General features: G+C 44.0%; 1 pseudogene; it reads right to left on the reverse strand.

The window, feature by feature from the left end:
* Positions 1-11167: 11167 nt before the first annotated feature.
* On the reverse strand, positions 11168-18411 carry LOC109455237 (glandular kallikrein-3, submandibular pseudogene; annotated as a pseudogene).
* Between the last annotated feature and the right edge of the window lie 1762 nt (positions 18412-20173).

The following is a 20173-nucleotide window of genomic DNA, read 5'->3' on the forward strand; positions in this document are numbered from 1 at the left end:
TCTGAGGACGGGACATTGGAGCTGAGACCTGAGGTGGGAGTGGGGGTTGGATTTCATTCCTTCAGCAGCTCTGTTTTGCCCCTTCTTTGTACCAAGCCCTGTTCCTGGGACTGGGAATAAGCCCCTGAGAGAGAGAGACTGTCTTCGTAGAGCTTATATTGTGGGAGAGAGAAAAATACAAATTTGAGAATATCTACATTCTAGGAAAAGATGTAGGGTAAGAAGGCAGTGGCGAGGCTATGTTCTCAGGGTGCTGAGGGAAGGCCTCTCTGAAAGGGGACCTTAGAGGAAATGCAGAGATTTAGGTGTGAACGAGGCAGGTGTCTGGAATGCTGAAGAGCGTTCCAAGCAGAAGAAACAGGCCCTGAGGCAGGAGTGTTTGGGGTGTGGAGGAACAGCCAGGGGGCCAGGTTGAGGGGGACTCTCTGGGTGAAGCTGGAGGAGAGCCGGAACCCAGACTTTGGGACAGACTGGGGGTGGGAGCAACCGGAGGCGGCCCTGGGCCTGCGGTTCAAAGGCTCAGAGGTGAGGCCCAGGGTGGGTGGCTGGAGGCACAGGGGGATGGCAGAGGGGGGGCGCCCATGTGCGTGTGAGACGCACAGTCCCCACATCTCTTCAACACAAGGTCAAACGGAAATTCCACAAGCTGCAAGGCGGGGTAGGTGGGTTTAGAGTTCAGGTAGATGGATTTGAAATGTCTATAAAATACACCTTTAATAAAGGAAGAAAAACTTGAGACCTGTTACATGGAAAGTCACAAATTACTGCTGACCCCTGAAAGTCAATTTTGTGTTCAAGGTGAGCATCTGTCAACTCCCAAATTACAGGGTGATTCTCCCCCCTCAGCCCCTGCCTCTGAATAAGCTCCCAGGAATTTTAGAGGGATCTGCAGGAAGGGGGCTGTTGAAAGCCATTATCTCTTTGAATTTTCATTATCTCTTTGGATTGTTGTGCCCTTGGGGCAGCCAGGAAAGGTTGTTGGGCAAGATGAAAGCATTTAAGAGAATCTTTAGCCCTGGTGTGGTAGTGAGTATTTTTTTCCATAACAGTGTTTGGGGTGGGGCCCCAGGACCCGCTTTATCTACACCTGGGGCCCTTTCTGACCAGGTCAAGAATTACTGGCTTTAGGCATATCGATAACGTTTAAAAGCCTCCGCTCCCTATCTGCCCACTTTTCTATGCTAAACACACCTGCTCACTTCCTTCTAGGAAGTGAGGGGCTTGGGGGCGGGCTGTTACGCAAACAAGGAAAACTTGGGAACTGAAATAGGAGGGGTGCTGTCTATGTTTGAAAGTGACCCGGAGTAGGAATTGAGGTGTGTGGCCCCTCCAGCTTGACTGTCCTCTGCCTGAGCCTCGATGGCTCAAATCGGGGGACTTGGGGCATCATTCCATTCTTCACACTTGTTTCTAGAGCTCCACCTGTTTGCCCGTGGCCACCTGGAGTGTTAGGGGGGAGATCATGTTTAGAAATCACGTCTGGAGCCCAGAGCTCAGCCCCCTCCACTGAAAGGAGAATTCCTCTTAAAGGATGTGCTCAGAGCCCTTGACCGGCTCTTGGCCGTGGCTTTCCCACTGCGGGCAGGAGCGGCCAGGCTCCAATCCCTGAGGCCCTGGCAAGTGTTGCTCTAGGGAAGTGACCTCCGAACTGCCTTTCTGAAGGGAGCGTTAGTAATTGTGACTTTCAGATACTAGGTCAAAGCCACACAAATGAAGGGTTTGGAGCGATTTGTTTCCCAGGTGTAAGATAGTTGAACAGGGAAGGGAGTCAGGGCTTATTGAGCACCTGCTGTGTACAAAACATCCAGCTAGGTAGCTAATTGCTTTCACACTTGACAAAAAGGATTATATGTCACTGTTCTGCCCCTTGGTTTTTCACTTATTGTATCTTAAGAATTTTTTCCTCTACGGACATGTGGAGAGGTACTTTTAGCTATTAGGTTGGTGCCAAAGTAATTGCTGTTTAAAAGGTTAAAAATAATTGTAAAAACCGCAATTACTTTGGCACCAACCTAATACATCATTCAACTCAGCCATCAGTAACAACCTTACAAAGTGACCATTGTCATCTATTGTCAAAAGGAAAAGAAAAACCTAGTCTCTTTAAAGGTCAAGAACCTGTCTGTCAAAAAAAAGAAAAAAAGAAAGAAAGAACCTGTCTGTCCTGTGCTATAGGATTGTGGGAAGGACCGAAGGCTACAATAAAGGGGGATGCACATTTCGTAAACTGTGAAGCATTAAATGAAAAGTGGCATTTCAGTGTGGCCAACTGTATCATCCTGGAGTTGTGTTCTGTATCCTAGGGTGTTGGTTCCCTACGGAGTGAGGGGAACCAAAAAAAATTTAAATGTTCCTGCAGAATCTTTGCATAATGTTCTGCTTTTTTTTTTGGAAAACCCCTGTCTACCCTTAGGGACCTGGGTGTCCAAGAAGCAGTACTGCATCTAGCCACTGTCACTCACCTGTCTCGTTCTAGCCACAGCGTCTTCCCCACTACACGTGGGATCAGAGTCAGTGAGGTGCCAGGAAGGGGCCACAGGAAATCCTGTTTGCATCTGGGCTGGACACACCCCGCTAGCTCCTAGTGTGGGGTCCTTTCGGAGCTGGTGCTTCTCCCCAGGACCTGGGATCCCCTGGGACCACACACTGAGGAAGTATTCACCATTGTCACCATCACTGTCATCATCACCACCTGTCGACAAAAGATGTCCAGACCTGTAGAGAATTTTTATAAGAGTTTATTTGAGCCAAAGTGACAAATGCCGGGGAGCAAGGTCTCAAATGCCCCTGAGAATAACAGTTTTGCAGCTTCTTTTATACATTTGAAATGAAGGAAGATGACATGGAGGGGGGAGAAAGCAAGGGGGGATTGGCTTACAGGAGAGTTAAGATCCTCTGCTCCCTCAGCGGTGGTTAGGGCTTATTTCAAAGGTGTGTTAACCTGGGTGGGCAGAAACAATGGACAGGGCTGGCTGAAGACAAAGATAAACCTTTCACTAAAGAAGTTGCCTGCCTGGGGCGTGACTACCCACCTGACCGGCCCAGTTAGGAATTTCTGATGGGATCACCCTGGGAGTCTACTTTCCGGAGAACCCCTTTTCAATCTGCAAAACCATCACTTATCCTCCTCCTCATCATCTTCACTTCCTGCAGCCCCCAGGGGCTGTTTCAGGTCCCCAAACAGGTCCCAGGCCAGCCAGAACCCCTCCGCCCCCCACTGGGCCTCACAGCTCAACTGCTTTCTGTTGCCTTTTCCTCATGTGACATCCTCAGGTCTTCTCTTTTAAAAAAGTATTTTGTTTTTGAATTCAGCCTGCTATTGGAGATTTTTGCTGAGCTTAAAAGTAACGTTCGAATGAAAAGTTCATTGTCTTCAAAAATGAAGAAGAAAAAAGTCGTGGGTGACGGAGGAGTCATCGACAGCAGGCACAGAGCTTGGGTGGGAGGACAGAGCCTGAGTGAGGCAGCTGGAGCCTCACAACTGTCTCATCTTTGCTGGAGCGGTTTTTTTAAACGCCAAGCAGAGTGAGTGTGCGGTACAGAGTGCTTGGCTCAGGTTTCTTTTTTCAAAGGGAGAATAATATTTCACAGTTTACTGCAGAGAAAGTTGTGCTTTGTTTTTAAACCCAAATGGGACGTAGCTGGTGCCAGCGTCCTAAAGTCCAGCGTCCTGCCCCGAGGGTTTGTCATTCCAGCCACCCTCCCCTCCAGGACTTAGGGTGAGGCTTTGGCCCTGGCTGACTTGAGCCTCTGCTCCCCAGGTGTGTCGTCAGTTTCAAACAAGAAACAGAATTCTCTGCATTCACCCAGAATGACTAGCCCTGGGGACGGAGGGGGGTCAGTGGCAGCCTTGACATGAATACCTGGCCAGGTGGAAGGCAGGTAAAAGGGGATGATATGGAAACTGGTGGGCAAGCCTCAGAGCCTGAGACATCCCCTCCGATTGGCAGTAAGCCGTGAATCAATGCAAAAATGAACTGCAAGTTCACCAGCAGGATGAGATCACCCTCTTCTAATACTTGGTTATGCTTCTGCATCCCTTCTCCAAGAATGACTGCCACTCAGCATGCTTACATCAGAGTAAATCATCTCCGGATTGTGGATAACACGAAATTGTTAACCCAAGAGGCATCTAGCTCACTGCCACCTGCGTCTTAAAACACTGTTAGGAATTTAATTATACAAAGGCTACATCAAGTCAATACCAGCTCCTTGGAAAAGATTCAAATGATACGTGAATGCAACACTTGAAAGTTCCGTTTCATGTCCTCCCTTTCCAGAGCCCCTCCCTTTCCCCAAATTCATACTCTGGGGTTGCTCTTCCAGTCTGTTTTCCATGAACTTACAACTGTGTAGTCATACACATCCATACCCACCACATTACATTATGTTGCAATATAAATATGCACATTATAGTTTTAAATATTTTAAAATAGATAAATAGGGTCCTATTGTGTACATTCTTTTGCAAATTGAATTTTTAAGAACTTGGTATGTCTTAGAGATCTGCTCATGTCAGGTTGGCTGTTCATGTGACAGCTGAACAGGATTCCACAGCACAGCTGGATTAGAAATGATTTAACCATTCCTCTACTAATGCGTTTCCCCCCGATTTTTATTGTGGTAAAATACACATAACAAAGTTTATCATCTAGCCATTTTTAAGTGTACAGTTCAGGGGCATTAACTACATTCATATTGTACAACCATCACCACCATCCATCTCCAGAACTCTTTTCATCTTTTAATAACACTGACACTCTGTCCCCATTAAACACTCACTGTCCCTTGCCGCTCCCTCAGCTGCTGGGAAACCCCTTTCCACCTTCTGTCTATGAATTTGACTACTCGAGGTACCTCATGTGAGTGGTCTCATGGTATTCGTTTTTTGTGACTGGCTTATTTCTTTTAGCAATAATGTCCTCGGAGTTCATCCATGCTGTAGCGTGTGTCAGAATTTCCTTCCTTTTTAAGGATGAGTAATAGTCCATTCTATGTCTATACCACATTTTGTTTCTCCATTCATTGTTGATGGACACTCGGGTTGCATCCGCGTTTAGCTATTGTGAATAATGCTGTTATGAACATGGAGGTACAAATTTCTCTTTTGAGACCCTGCTTTCAGTTCTTTTGGGTACATACCCAGAAGTGGAATTGCTAGATTTTATTGTAATTCTCGTTTTAATTTTTGAGGAACTGCCAGATTGTTTTCCACAGCGCTGCACCATTTCACATTCCCAGCAACAGTATACAAGGGTTCCAGTTTTATTACATCCTCACCACAACTTTTTGTGTTTTTTTTTTTTTTAATTGTAGCCTTCCTAATGGGTGTGAGGTGCTATTTCATTGGCTTTGATTTGTATTTCCCTTGTGATTAGTGACGATGTCTTTTCATGTGCTTATTGGCCATTTGTATGTCTGCTTTGGAGGCATGTCTGTTCAGTCCTTTGTTCATTTTTTAATCGGGTTTAGTTTTCTTGTTGATATTAATGGATTTTAAGGTATTTTTACAGTTATTAAATATTTTTTAAAATGTCTTCAGGAATACATTTGTGCAAGTGTGAATATTTTTAGAGGATTTTTCGGATCAAAGAGCAGGCACACTGATTTTGATACAGATGGCCAAGTTGCCCTCCAATCTGCCCATTTCCGCCATGCTCAACAATACTGGTTATTAGCCATCTTCTTACTTAAAAATCTTCATTGTGAAATAGCGTATAGACAGAGAGTAGGTGAAAATGCAGAGGTACAATTTTAAATGCATGCCTGTTTACCCACCACCCATGTTAAAGAAAGGAGCTTCACCGGTGCCTGATTGGGTGGTCTTCCCCAACACCCCCACCTAATACCCCAAAGTAAGCCCTTTCATGAGTTACTGCACGAATCGTCCAGTTTCTCCGTTGTACTGTTGGCGAACATTTGGGTCGTTTCCAGTGTTTTGCATGGATCTCCTGATGCACGTGTGTAAGAGTTTCTCCAGGGTGCACACCTGGTTATGGACCACTTGTTCTTTTTTTTTTTTTTTAATTTTATTGGGGAAGGGGAACGGGCCTCTATTACTGGGGAACAGTGTGTACTTCCAGGCCTTTTTTCCAAGTCAAGTTGTTGTCTTTTCAATCTTAGTTGTGGAGGGTGCCGTTCAGCTTCAAGTTGTTGTCTTTTCAGTCTTAGTTGTGGAGGGCGCAGCTCAGCTCCAGGTCCAGTTGTTGCTAGTTGCAGGGGGCACAGCCCACCATCCCTTGCGGGACTCCAGGAATTGAACTGGCAAACTTTGTGGTTGAGAGCCCACTGGCCCATGTGGGAATCGAACCGGCAGCCTTCGGAGTTAGGAGCACAGAGCTCCAACCGCCTGAGCCACCGGGCCGGCCCTCGATCACTTGTTCTTGATTGCAGAAGTGACAAGGGCCCTTACCTGCTTTTGTTTCAAAGATCCCTTGGCACACTAGTAAAGCCTGTGGACACCTTCTTAGAATAACATTTAAAAATATGTCAAATAAAATACATAGGAATACAAGGGGAATCAATTATATTAGAATATAGTTTTCAAAATAGTTCAAAAAAACAAATTTATGTTAAGCAATCTATGTTCTTCCTCGATTAAATGGTATGTTAGCAATTGGTCTAATAGCGACCATGATTTAGAAGTTGTGATGAGCATAAATGATATTTTGAGATATCTGCAGCAAGTTTAACGTGATATGCAAAAAATCTGTGTTCTGTTGGTGCAAGTCTACTTCACCAGCTTCACCAATACTACTTCAGTTTGGTTCCTAATAGAAGAAATACCAACTTTCAGTTAGAGATTTTTGAAGATAGTTTTTCCCATTCAAGCTCACAGCGCCCCCTGAATTCTTTCCATGCACCCAGGTTAAGAATCCCTGTACTAGGAAATGCTAGACCATTGCCCGAGCGGTGTTGGCAATTTACAATCCATGAGCAGTGAATAAGGTTGACTGTTGTTCCATATCCTGACATGCTAGCTATTGTCCAAAGTTTTAATTATTGCCAGTGTGGCGGATGTGAAAGGCTTTCCTTTGCATTTTCCCTATTACTCGCGAAGCGTCTTTCATATTTTTTCTTTGTCTGTGCATTGAATATCTTTTGCTCATATTTCTGTTTTTCTGTCTTTTTCTTTTTGACTTGTAGGAATTCTTTATATATTCTGGATATTAATCACTATTATTGATATGTGTGGCAAATATCTTCTTCGGGACTGTGGTTTGCCTTTTCACTCTATGGTATCTGTGATCAACAGAAATTCTTAATTTTAATGTAGTAGAATCTGTCGATTTTTGTCTTTATAGTTTGTGCTAAATTCTTTTCTATCTCAAGATCATAAATATGTCCACTTGTGTTGTTTACTAAATTACTTAGTTTTGCATCCCACATTTAAGTCTATGCCTCCTGGACTTAATTTTGAGTGTGTGAGATAGAGATCTGGTTTCATTTTTGTCACATAGAGTTCATTAGTCGTCCCAGTGCCAAGTAGTGAGTGGTCCCTCTTTTCCCTACTAATCTGCAGTTCTGGTTCTGTCCTAAATCAAATTTCCATAGTTTGTCTTCATCTGTGGGCTGTTTGATCAATCTGTTGGTCTCTGCTGGCATCAGTCCACACGGGCTAACTTCTCCTGTGGAGGTAATTCTCCCAACTTCTTCAGGAGTATCTCGGCTATTCGTAGCCTCGGCTCTTCCAGACAAATGTTAGAATCAGCTTATCAAGTCTTCACAAAAAATGCTGTTGGAATTTTTATTGGGATTGCATTAAATTTGGGCAATGTTGACATCTTTCTTATATTGAATCTTTTTATCCAAGAACATAGTATACTTACCATTCATTTAGGTCTTTAAGAGCTAATGTCTTTCAATAAAGTTTTGTAATTTCTTTTTATTTATTTATTTATTTATTTTTAAGATTTTTTTTTTTTTAATTGGGGAAGGGGAACAGGACTTTATTGGGGAACAGTGTGTACTTCCAGGCCTTTTTTCCAAGTCAAGTTGTTGTCCTTTCAATCTTAGTTGTGGAGGGTGCTGTTCAGTTTCAAGTTGTTGTCCTTTCAGTCTTAGTTGTGGAGGGCGCAGCTCAGCTCCAGGTCCAGTTGCCGTTTTCTAGTTGCAGGGGGCGCAGCCCACCATCCCATGCGGGAGTTGAACTGGCAACCTTGTGGTTGAGAGGACGCACTCCAACCAACTGAGCCATCCGGGAGCTCAGCGGCAGCTCAGCTCAAGGTGCTGTGTTCAATCTTAGTTGCAGGGGGCGCAGCCCACCATACCCTTGCGGGACTCGAGGAATTGAATTGGCAACCTTGTAGTTGAGAGCCCACTGGCCCATGTGGGAATCGAACCAGCAGCCTTCAGAGTTAGGAGCATGGAGCTCTAACCGCCTGAGCCACCAGGCCGGCCCCTGTAATTTCTTAATAAAGGACTTGCATATCTTTTATTAGATTTATTATTAGGTTTCTTTCTCCTTTCCCTCCCTCCCTCCCTTTTGATATTGTAAATACATTTTAAAATTTGTTTTCTGGTTGCTGCTGGTATATAGACATGCAGATACTTTTATATACTGATCATGTATTCAGCCTTTTAAAACTCTCTTATTCTAATATAATGTAGCTATAAGTTATTTTGAATTTTTTGTATAGATATTCGTATCATCAGTAAAGACAATTTATTTCTCTCTTTCCAATCCTTAAATGTTTTATTTTCTTGCCGTTCTACCCTTGTTAGGATCTCTAGTAGAATGATAAATTCAAGTGATTACAATGGGCATGTCACATCATGTTGGATTATAAAGAGAATTAAATATAACATTTGCCATAGAATTTTTAATTTATTTTTATTAAACCTTTGGTGTTTTTCAGTCTCACTGCAAATCCACGATTTGTGAATATATTTCTTTCCTCCCACCCTCCCTCCCTCCCTCCCTCCCTCCCTTCCCTTCCCTTCCCTTCCCTTCTTCCCTTCTTCCCTTCTTCCCTTCTTTCCTTCTTTCCTTTTAATCTATAGGAATTTATTAGGATTTCTAGATTTGAGCCTTGGTATAGTTCAACAATTCTGGAAATTTTTCGCCTATTGCCTTTTCCAATGTTGCTTCTTCCGCATTCTCTCTGGGCTCTCCTTCCAGATAATCTGATTTACATCTTTTTATTTTATCTTTCATATCTTTAACCTGTCCCTCATGTTTTCCATCCTTTTTCTCTTGGTCCTTTATTCAATGTAATTTCTTCAGGTCCATCATGTAGTTCATTAATTCTTCACCTGTGTCCAATCTGGTGGCTGACACGTTCATTGAACTACTAATTTTTTTAAATTAAAGTTTATTGGGGTGACAATTGTTAGTAAAGTTACATAGATTTCAGGTGTACAATTCTGTATTACATCATCTATAAATCCCATTGTGTGTTCACCACCCAGAGTCAGTTCTCCTTCCATCACCATATATTTGATCCCCTTTACCCTCATCTACCACCCCTCTCCCCCCTTACCCTCTGCTCTGGTAACCACTAAACTATTGTCTGTGTCTATGAGTTTTTGTTTCTCATTTGTTTGTCTTATTCTTTTGTTGTTTTTGGTTTATATACCACATATCAGTGAAATCATATGGTTCTCTGCTTTTTCTGTCTGACTTATTTCGCTTAGCATTATAATCTCAAGATCCATCAATGTTGTCACAAATGGTCCTATTTCATCTTTTCTTACCGCCGAATAGTATTCCATTGTGTATATATACCACAACTTCTTTATCCATTCATCTATCGAAGGACATTTTGGTTGTTTCCATGTCTTGGCCACCGTAAACAAAGCTGCAGTGAACATTGGAGCACACGGGTCTTTCTGTATAAATGTTTTCAGATTTTTTTGGGTAGATACCCAGGAGAGGGATTGCTGGGTCATATGGTAATTCTATTCATAATTTTTTGAGGAACCTCCACACCGCCTTCCATAACGGCTGCACCAGTCTGCATTCCCACCAACAGTGTATGAGGGTTCCTTTTTCTCCACAGCCTCTCCAACACTTGTTACTATTTGTCTTGTTGATGATAGCCATTCTGACTGGGGTGAGGTGATATCTCACTGTGGTTTTTATTTGCATTTCTCTGATGATTAGTGATGTTGAGCATTTTTTCATATGTCTGTTTGCCATTTGTATGTCCTCTTTGGAGAAATGTCTCTTTAGGTCCTCTGCCCATTTTTCAATTGGGTTGTTTGTTTTTTTGTTGATGAGTTCCTTGTATATTTTGGATATTAGCCCCTTATCAGAGGCACTGTTTGCAAAAATCTTCTCCCATTCAGTTGGTTGCCTCTTTATTTTGTCGATGGTTTCTTTTGCTGTACAGAAGCTTTCAAGTTTGATATAATTCCATTCATTTATTTTAGCTTTTACTTCCCTTGCCTTTGGAGTCAAATTCATGAAATGCTCTTTGAACCCAAGGTCCGTAAGTTTAGAACCTATGTTTTCTTCTATGTAGTTTATTGTTTCAGGTCTTATGTTTAAGTCTTTGATCCATTTTGAATTAATTTTGGTACATGGTGACAGATAGCAGTCCAGTTTCATTATTTTGCACGTGGCTTTCCAATTCTGCCAGCACCATTTATTGAAGAGGCTGTCTTTGCTCCATTTTTTTTTTTTGTTTTGTTTTGTTTTGTTTTGCTTCTTTGTCAAACTTATCTGTCCATATTTATATGGTTTTATTTCTGGGTTCTCAATTCTATTCCATTGGTTTCTGTGTCTGTTTTTCTGCCAATACTGTGCTGTTTTGATTATTGTGGCCCTGTAATACAAGCTAAAGTCAGGGAGTGTGATACCTCCAGCATTGTTCTTTTTTCTTAAGATTGCTTTGGCTATTCGGGGTCTTTTGTGATTCCAAACAAATCTGATGGGTTTTTGTTCTATTTCTTGAAAAAATGCCATTGGGATTTTGATGGGGATTGCATTAAATCTGTATATCGCTTTGGGTAATATGGCCATTTTGACTATGTTGATTCTTCCAATGCATGAGCACAGAATGTCTTTCCATTTCTTTGTGTCTTCAATTTCTTTTAAAAATCTCTTATTGTTTTCAGCATATAGGTCTTTTCACATCCCTGGTTATGAACTATTAATTTTAATTACTACATATACATTTTCTTTTAAAATGTTTTGTTCATTTTCAAATCTATTTGTTCTATATACATATTTATTTATTTAAACATACTAAACACATGGATTTCATGTTCTGTGTCTGGTATTTCTAAAATCTGAAGTCTTTGCGGTTCTGTTTCTGCTGTCCGTGGTTCTTCTTTTTTTTTTTTTTATGCGTATTTAGTTTTGCAGGGGGTCAGGGACAGGGCGGGGACATTCAGGGCTTGGCTGCCGTGGTCTCCTTGATCCACTCCAGGAAGGGCGGAAGTTTGGTGAGGACGCCGGGCGTACTGGGTCGGGCCCAGGATGTGATTCACATCCAGGATGTGGTTCCTTGGAGCACACCATCACAGATCAGCAGGCCCCCTGAGTCACCCACACAGGTGTCCTTGCCACCCTGCAAGTGGCCAGCATGCACCATGACATCTGTCACCTCTGGAGGCCGGCATTGGCACACACATCGTTGGGCAGGAGCTGGAGGTCCACACACTGGAGCTCACCTGGGTGCTCAGACCAATGGATCCAGTTTGAGGTCGCCCCGGCCGGGGCATAGCAGGTGCTCCCCAGGCGGGGTTCCTGGGGGGACAGGTCCAGGATCTTCACAGTGTCTGTTATCTGGCGTCCTCTGCCAGGTGGAGCAGCCTGAGGTCGTGGCTGTCTGAGTCTTCTCCTGGATAGGTGGGTGGTTCCTCAGAGGCCAGGTTGCAGTGAGGGTGTGGGAAGCGCTCACTGACCTGGACAGACTGTGCTGTGTCTCCATGCTCAACAGGTTGTGGCAACCCAGCCAGAGCTGGTAATTACTGGGGAGAGAGAGGGACCAAGGGAATGAGAAGAGAGGAGGGGAAAGGGAGACGGGGCAGGGCAGCATGGGGGCGGGTCCCAAAGGAGAGAGAGAGAAACAAGGACAAAAACTGAGCATGAAAGCTTTAAAATCATGGAGAAATAGAGACAGTGGGAAAGCAAAAGAATGTGACAGTGGGAAAGGCAGATCCAGAGACAAAGAGAAAGGGAGTGAAAAACAGAGAGCTTAAAAAGATACAGGGAATGAGAAAGTCAGAAGGGAGAACAGAGAGACAGAGGGAGCAGAAGGGAGGTAGGGTGAGGAAGAGAAAAGACAGAGACGGTGAGAAACAGACAAGTGGAAGAAGCAGGAGGGAAAGAACAGAACACGGGAGGAGAGTGAGAGGTACACAAAGTGGGAGAGGGATGGAGGAAGTAAAGAGAGAGGAGAAACAGGCCTCCGTGGTTCTTGCTATCCCTATTTATGGTGCTGTATTTCCTTGTGGCTTTTGCTTGGGAAATGTTCATTTTCCTCTATTTTATTTTTTCTGTAGGAATTCTCTGAGGTTTGGGCTGTGGTTAAGTTCTTTCAGAGAGGGTTTGCATTTGCTGCTGAATGTCACCTGAAGGCCCTATCATTCCATGACACATGTCGTGTGTGGTTTCAGTTTTAGGGGACTAGAAACCACTCAGTGTGGAATGAAGCAGAAAGGGGTTTAAAATAGGGAATTGGGTGTTTATAAAATCACTGGAAAAACTGGAGGAGTGGTCATAGGCTGCTGTTGAAAACCACATGACCATAGTTTTGGCTCAGGAAGCTGGGCTTGGGAGGCCACTGCCGCTACCGCAGCTGTGACCATAACAACCACATCTACCCGCAAAGCTGCGGCTGAAACCCTGAAAGGCTGCGTCTGGCCTCTGCCACAACTGTCTCTTACACGTGTCTCCACACCCTGATTGCCAGTAGAAAGAGCACCTCTGCCTCACTTCCATTTACCAAATCTCATGCAGGTCTGAGCAATTGGCAGAACCAAACTCACACGTAGAAGCTCGCTGCAAAAGAGCCTCAAAAACTAAGCTCTTACTTGCCAGTCTCTGTGATACAGGAGTCGGAGGTGCGCCGAGTCCTGGGAACTCCCAGTAGTTGCTGTTCTGTAACAGCGTGTTTCTGGGTAGCCTTTTGTCAGCATTTGCCTAGTGTATCTTTTCCATCCCCTTATTTTAAACCTGCAGGAGACACTAGTCACTGGCTACTACTGAACACTCATTTCTAATTCCCTTCTCACTTGTATACTTTTACTACATAGGCTGCGGGTGACCCGCCTCTTTTGCCAGGTGACAACAGTTTTGATTAATGAAACACAAGCAGAAGTCTATTGAGAGGTCTGGGAAGGTTTTTGGTTTTCTTGAAAAAGGAAGCAATGGGACCACTGTTGCTTCATTCCCTTCCCTTTCTTCATTGTGGACATACTGCCTGGAGCCTTGGCAGCCATTGTGTGATTATGAGGAAAAATTGCTGGGATACCATCCCTACCCTGCAATACTAGCAGCCACCTGCCTCCAGACTTCTACAAGGAAAATAAACCCACTTTGTTAGCAACTGCTAGTTGGTGTTTCTGTTATTTGTATTTAAAATATATAACTTTGTTTTTACATGTGTCTTCTATGAATAACGTAGATTTTGTTGTGCTTGCTAAACTGAAAGCCTCTGAATTTTTAAATGGGAGTTTAATTCAGTCCCCTTTTGGGATTACTGATATGTTTTGACATATTCCTGCAGTCTTTTTCTCTGTTTTTTTTTTTTTTTTTAAATATTAGATTTCCCCCTTTTTCTTACCAATTATTAGATCGATCTTTTTCTTCAGGTGGTTTAGAAGTAGACATGCAATTTTCACTATCCCAGCTGAGATAACTTTCCGACCTTTTTTTCCTTTTGTGTGCTGTACTTTGAGTACTTCCCCTTATCTGTCTTTACATCCATGTTAGAATCTTTTCTTTTGCAGTATCCAATCTGCTGTCAATTCTCTAACACAAAAACTTTTCCAGATGTAGCATTTTTCAGGTCTAAGATTTCCATGGGGTTCTTTTTTGCAGTTTCTATGTCACTCCTGAAAATTCCCTATACCTTCTTACCCACAGTATCCATCTTTACCTGTAACAGCTTTGACACATTTATCATAATGATTTTAGAGTGTTTGCTAATTCTAGCATCTGGGTTCTCTGTGGGTCTGCTTCTATTGATTGCTTTTTCCTCTTGACTGTGCATTGCATTCTCCTGCTTCTTTGCATGTCTCATAAATTTTGATCTGAACATTATGGATGATACACTGTAGTACAATGATTTCTGTCACCTTCCTCTGAAAAATGATGAATTTTGTTCCCGAAGGCCGTTACACTACTGGCTGATAACCGTGCCCCTGCGGCAGCTTGTTTCTAGGCTTTGTGAGGGCAGGTTTATTTCAGTTTTGCCCTTAATCTACGATGTGGCCCTCACTTCTAAAATGTGGCCCTTCTGGGGACTTAGTCAATAGCCTAGGAGGTTCACCAAACATCTCTAACTTGGCTTAACTTGAGTGCCAAGCTTTGTGTCAGCAGCTGAGCAGCTGCTAAAATGTCTCAGTCTTTTGGCTTTCCAGTTGTCACTTGCCACCGAGCCCTTTTGGAGGAATGACCTGTGCAAGCACAGTTGAGGATTCAGCCAAGGGTTTAGGGGTGTTTGTACACAGACTTCAGGACTTCATCCTTTCCAGTGTCTACAGCACCCGCCCCCCGCCATTGCCCAGCTACTCTGGCAGCCCTGAAATCCAAATTCTCTTTCTTTGGCCTAAAAAGACTGCCACTGTGTGTTTGAACTGTATTTCCTGTGGTCTGGGAAACTTAAGGAACGTTCTTGGGGGAAAGTGGGTTACACGTGGATCTCCACTAGTTTGTTTCCTTTCTTTGCTCTCCAGTACCTTCACTTAGTTGCTCTTTATAGTCTGTCCTGAGTTTATAATTGCCAGAGGCAGGATGGTTAATCTGATACATGTTTCTGTGCTATTACCTGAAGTGGACCTTACCCTTTAAAGCTTTAATGTACACTTAACAGTATTCAGTAATATCCAGAATCAACCAATTCTATCCTGTTGTCCAAACAGACAAAAATCTTAGCCTGTTTTCCTTTCCCTCCTCTTTCTCCTCCTCCTTGAATTAACCTGGAACCTTAGTTCTCTATTATTATTCACTTGTTAGTTTTGTTAAGCGTGAACAATGATGTAAATGTCTCTGGAAGTTGTGATGGTTTCCAGTCTGCCACTGCCCACCAGGCGCTGCATCTTCCTCCTTCTTAGTGGTCTCTTTGTCTGGCTGTGTTTCCATCCTTGAGAGTTTTTCAGAGAGCAAATCTGAGTGACAGACTTTCTGAGGCTTGTATGCCCCAGATATTTTATTCTGACCTTTTATCTGTATGTGAACTTGGCTGAGTTCATGTTCATTTTTTCTTAGAACCTTGATGAGATTGCTCTATTTTCTCCTAGTGCCCTATGTTGCTGGAGCTCATGTAATTCTTACTCCTTTGTAAGGTCACTTTCTGCTTGTTTTTCCCTTTGGAGGGTTTTTTGTTGTTGTTGTTGTTGTTCTTGTTTTTGTTGTTTTATCCTTGGTATTCTGAAGTTTTGGGAAATGTGTCTGGGTTGGTCTTATTTTCAAGTGAATCATTTGGCATCAGAGGGTCCTTTCCACGTGAAAGCCTGTGTCTTTCTTCAGATCTGGGAATTTTTCTTCTATTATGTTTTAATTACTTTTTTTATGCCACTTTCTATTACTGTCTTCAGATTCTAAATGCCTTTTAACTTTTTTTCACATTTCCTATCTCTTGGCTTTTCCCCCCCAAAATAGCCTATTTTTGTCTCATGCATGAAATATTCTGTCTAATCTCTGAGGATTATTTTAACATCTGTTTGTGAAATGTTTGCATGGGTGCTGGTCGCTGTTCATTGAGTTTTTTGCTTTTCTCGGTATTAACGTTCCTCAAATGTTTGGTGATTTTAAGTGTTATGTTCTTATTTGTGTTTGCAAAACTCCATCCCCCTGTCTGTGGAGGCAGGCTCTGATGACAGGAGCTGGGAAGAGGAAGGCCCGTGCATCTGGACAGAGTGTGCAGCAGGGCTGGCTGGAGGCTCTCATCCAGGGGGGCTTCCCATTGTGCCCAGAGTTCTTGCTCCCTGGGGCCTTGTTGTATCTCGCTAACACCCATGCCCTAGCCTGTAGGCATACTCACTGATGCCGCTGGGCACAGGTGGGGGTGGGTGGGGTGGGGTGTGCTGGGGGAGGCGCTGGCTGGCTGATACTCCGACTTGGTTCTCTAGGTAGTCAACCTGACTACCGCCCCAGGCTCTGTCCTGTTCCGTTTCCATAAACACCGATCTTTCTCAGAAGTCTTGGAACTGCTTTCACAGAAGTCATGTCCTACGAATGTTTTAGCCTTTCTTTTCCTTTGATCCTATTTCTCCATCAAACCACCCCTATCTGCTTTGTATCTCTCACGAATTCCTGAAATGGCCTGGTGTGCCAGTAGACATTTTTGTTTTTTACGTATAGATTTATTCTTTTTAAAAATTATTTATTTATTTTATTTTTTCTTTTTTCTTTTTTAAAATTTATTGGGGTGACAATTGTTAGTAAAATTACATAGCTTTCAGGTGTACAATTCTGTATTACATCATCTATAAATCCCATTGTGTGTTCACCACCCAGAGTCCGTTCTTCTTCCATCACCATATATTTGATCCCCCTTACCCTCATCTCCCACCCCCCACCCCCCAGATTTATTCTTAATATCAGAAGATTTCAGTTGTTTAGCAGGGAGGTAGGAGGCCTGCATGCATTTGGCTATGGATGGACTCTCCGTAACTATTCAGTTACATTCCTGGCTACAAACTATAGAACAGGAGAGCTGCCCCACTCTGAATAGTGTTGCTTGTCTTGGTTGAGGTTCAAACTTGAAGGAGAAAGACCTGCCAACCTCAGGATTTGTAACCACAAAAGGAGTTGAAAACTTATCCTTAAAGTTAGCAAATTTCAGAAGAAAATTTTAAAAGAAAAATTTAGAAGTAAAATGCCCACCTGAAACCAGTTATGGAGAAGCAAGGTGATAAACAAGTCGAGGGAAATGCACATGGACTTCTCAGTCAGCCATGCTTGTGTCAGCAGACACTGATGTATAAATAATATGGCAAAGTTTTATGTGCAACTCTGGGTGTGGCGTTTATGTATGATTCAGAAAGAATAATATGAGTTTGTATAGGTGGAAATGGGCATTTGGGTGGGGTTTAAGCAAGGACGGAATTATAATGCATGCCGGGTGGATGGTAACACCTCTTTTGGCCTATAAGGCTGTTCAGAGAAAACTGTATCCAGAAAACTGCCTTTTGGGAATACTGAGTGCTTAGACTCCTTGGGAATACGATCTAAGAAAAAAAATCACATGACTTACAGTCCGTAGGAGTTATCTACGGACTGACACTGCAGGTTTTAGAGGAAAGCATTGTAAGTGAGCATTTCAGATCCGTAAATCAATTTCTTTATGAGATCCTTATCAATGACAGATGACACGTGGCAATCTATGTATTATTATTCAAGTTGGTGGGTCCTTGCAAAAGGAACAATTGCACTGATTCAACATCCACTCACCTTGGAAGGGGGAGAAAAGTGTAGCTTCACAAACAAAAACAGATTTCTGGCCGCTGTCCTTAAAGTCTTCCTACACAGCTGGTTAGCGACAGGACCAACAGCCGTTGGGTTCCACTCTCCCACAGCGCTACTGTCCTCCCTCAGCCGCCGACTGGCATGTGCCCGCCGCAGGTTTGGTCTTAGTGACAGTGACTTTATCGCTGGGCTCTGTACAAGCGTCCTTTCTTTTGAACGAAGCCTCTTGCTTCTCAGGCTGAGTTGGATGACGTCACACAACAACGATTCTTTCCTGGTGCCCAGCACTGCGCCTGGCAAATAGCCGGTTTCCGATAACTGGCAGCTGGTAAACACCTGCGAGCAAGTTCAATAAGCCGAAGTTCCACCACGCGAGACAGCTCGCAGGCCGCAGCTGCACTGCGTGCAGGCACACACGCGGCTTGGGGACGCGATGTTGTGCTTTTCTGCTCACGCACTCGCGGGCGGCGCCACGCGGTCGCTGCTGTGCTGAGTTAGGGGGCAGGTGGAAGGTTGAGATGAAAACTCCCAAAAGGTAGGGACTGGAACGTTGATGGCAAGATAAAGCTGTGGCAATGCTCTGAGCAGAAAGAACTGCCAGGTTCAATGGACTCTTGTTGTCTTTGGAATGTGGTTATTATAATGTGTACGAACGTGACGCACGGAGCTCGGCGCCTCCCCCACCCGGCTGCGCGGGCAGTGAGAACCGAGCCCGCGCTATCTTCACAGTTCTGGGATCATGTGAGCCGGCCACCTGGGCTCCGGCAAGCACCAGACGTGTAATTAGAGGCTCCGGGCCCGGGTGATGCGCAGACAAGTCTTATCATGCGCCCGGCTGCCGTGGCTGCGCGGCTGCCTGCGCAGCACCGGGGAGTTGGGCGCCCCAGCCTGGCTGAACTGCCGGAACTGTCCAAGAACGGTGATCGATCACTAAATAGAAAACTGCGCGAGGACACCAGTTCCTGCACGAACACTGGCCCAGCCGGGGATTTGGCACATGCAAAATGCAGCTTCCTGCGCGCTGTGCCCGAGGCCGCTCAGGGCTCAGGCCAGAAAGACAGACTCATTAGCCTTACACAAGAAGGGAGTGTACAGAAGTCGTGCAGTCCCAGGAGGGAGGCACTGGGCTAAACCCTCCCACTGTAAAATGAAGAAATGTGCACGCACCAAGCGTGTGATTAGATGTTTATTTGACGTGCTCCAAAGTTATTTCCGAGGAATGAAGGTGGTGTCTTTCCCCATAAGGGTACCAAGTCGAGGTGGCTGATACACACATATTCCCAAGGATTGGTCCCTCCCCCTCACCTTTTTACGTAGGGAGGGGATAAGCAACAGTTGTATGCATTGTCGGGGATACAGTTTTAGTGAACTTGCTGCAGGCTAACTTGCTTGGGGTTCCTGGCAGTTTTCTGGAATCACAGGCTGAGGGATGATGGGCTTTGAGAGGCAGCTCTTTCTAAGCAGGTGAACACCAGGACCTGGAAGAGTCCTTGGGTCTGTTCCCAACCCTCTCCCATCTCCAGACCTCATCGGCTGCCCTGCCAGGTGGTGGAACAAAGGGTCGGTGCAGGGTGGAAGGATTCCCTCAGGTATAGAGATCCATCCAGGCCAAGTGGGCTGGCCACTGAATCCTGATAACATGAAAGCAGAGCTGAGCTTGTTTAAACACGCTCTGGTGAAGTGATTCTCAGCAGCTCAGGCAGAAGTAGCTGAAAGGTTGATACTTTCAAGTGAAAAGAAAGCATGAAAATGCACGTCCCTCAAATTGCATTGACATAATACCCCCCTCAAATTTCACTTAGTGACAAGGAGTAAGAGGCGAGGGTGGCCAAGTTTGGATGCATTGGGACCTTGTACCCTATTATCTCCTCTCTCTCCTTTCCCCAAATAAAACCCAAAGCTTCTCCTAAAAGTTGTGATGTCCACGTGGAGAAGGGCCAGAGCGTCTGTCCAATGATCCAGTCTACAAAGAAAACGTGCCTCGGAGTGTATTTTAGTTCGAACCAAGCTTGTTTTCCTCAGGACAAGAACACCTCAAAACTCTAGTCCCGGTTTAGAAATTCAGTTCTCCTCCTGATTTGTTTACACATTTCAGATTGAAAGATGTGGACACTCAAGGCTGTGTGTTTCTAAAGGCCTTTAAAAGACACACCATTCGCAAACCCTCAGAGTTTGAAGTACTCTCTTTATTACAGCTAATGCAGATTAATCTTGCAGAAGATCTTGGCAGATCAAAGTTAACACGTAGTTTATCTTCTCAGTCACCATGACCATAACGTATAGTTACATGGCAACATACGAGGTGTGATAAAAAAATATGGTGAATGTTTAAAAAAATGTATTACAGTACAAGACACATTGCCATTAATCCCCCTCAAAATGTTCCCCTTTGTTTTGAACACACTTAATCCCATCGTCCTTGCCACTTTCTGAAGCAGTTCTGGAAGTCCTCTTTCATGAGTGTCCTTACTTGTGCTGTCATGGCTGCCTCGATGTCCTGAATTGATTCAAAACGTTTTCCTTTCATGGTCATTTTGACTTCGGGGAAGAGCCAGAAGTCTCACCATGCCAGATCTGGTGAATAAGGTG

This window comes from Rhinolophus sinicus, chromosome 14, assembly GCF_057876585.1.
Source record: "Rhinolophus sinicus isolate RSI-liver-muscle chromosome 14, RSI-T2T, whole genome shotgun sequence".
In the NCBI taxonomy this organism is placed as follows: domain Eukaryota; kingdom Metazoa; phylum Chordata; class Mammalia; order Chiroptera; family Rhinolophidae; genus Rhinolophus; species Rhinolophus sinicus.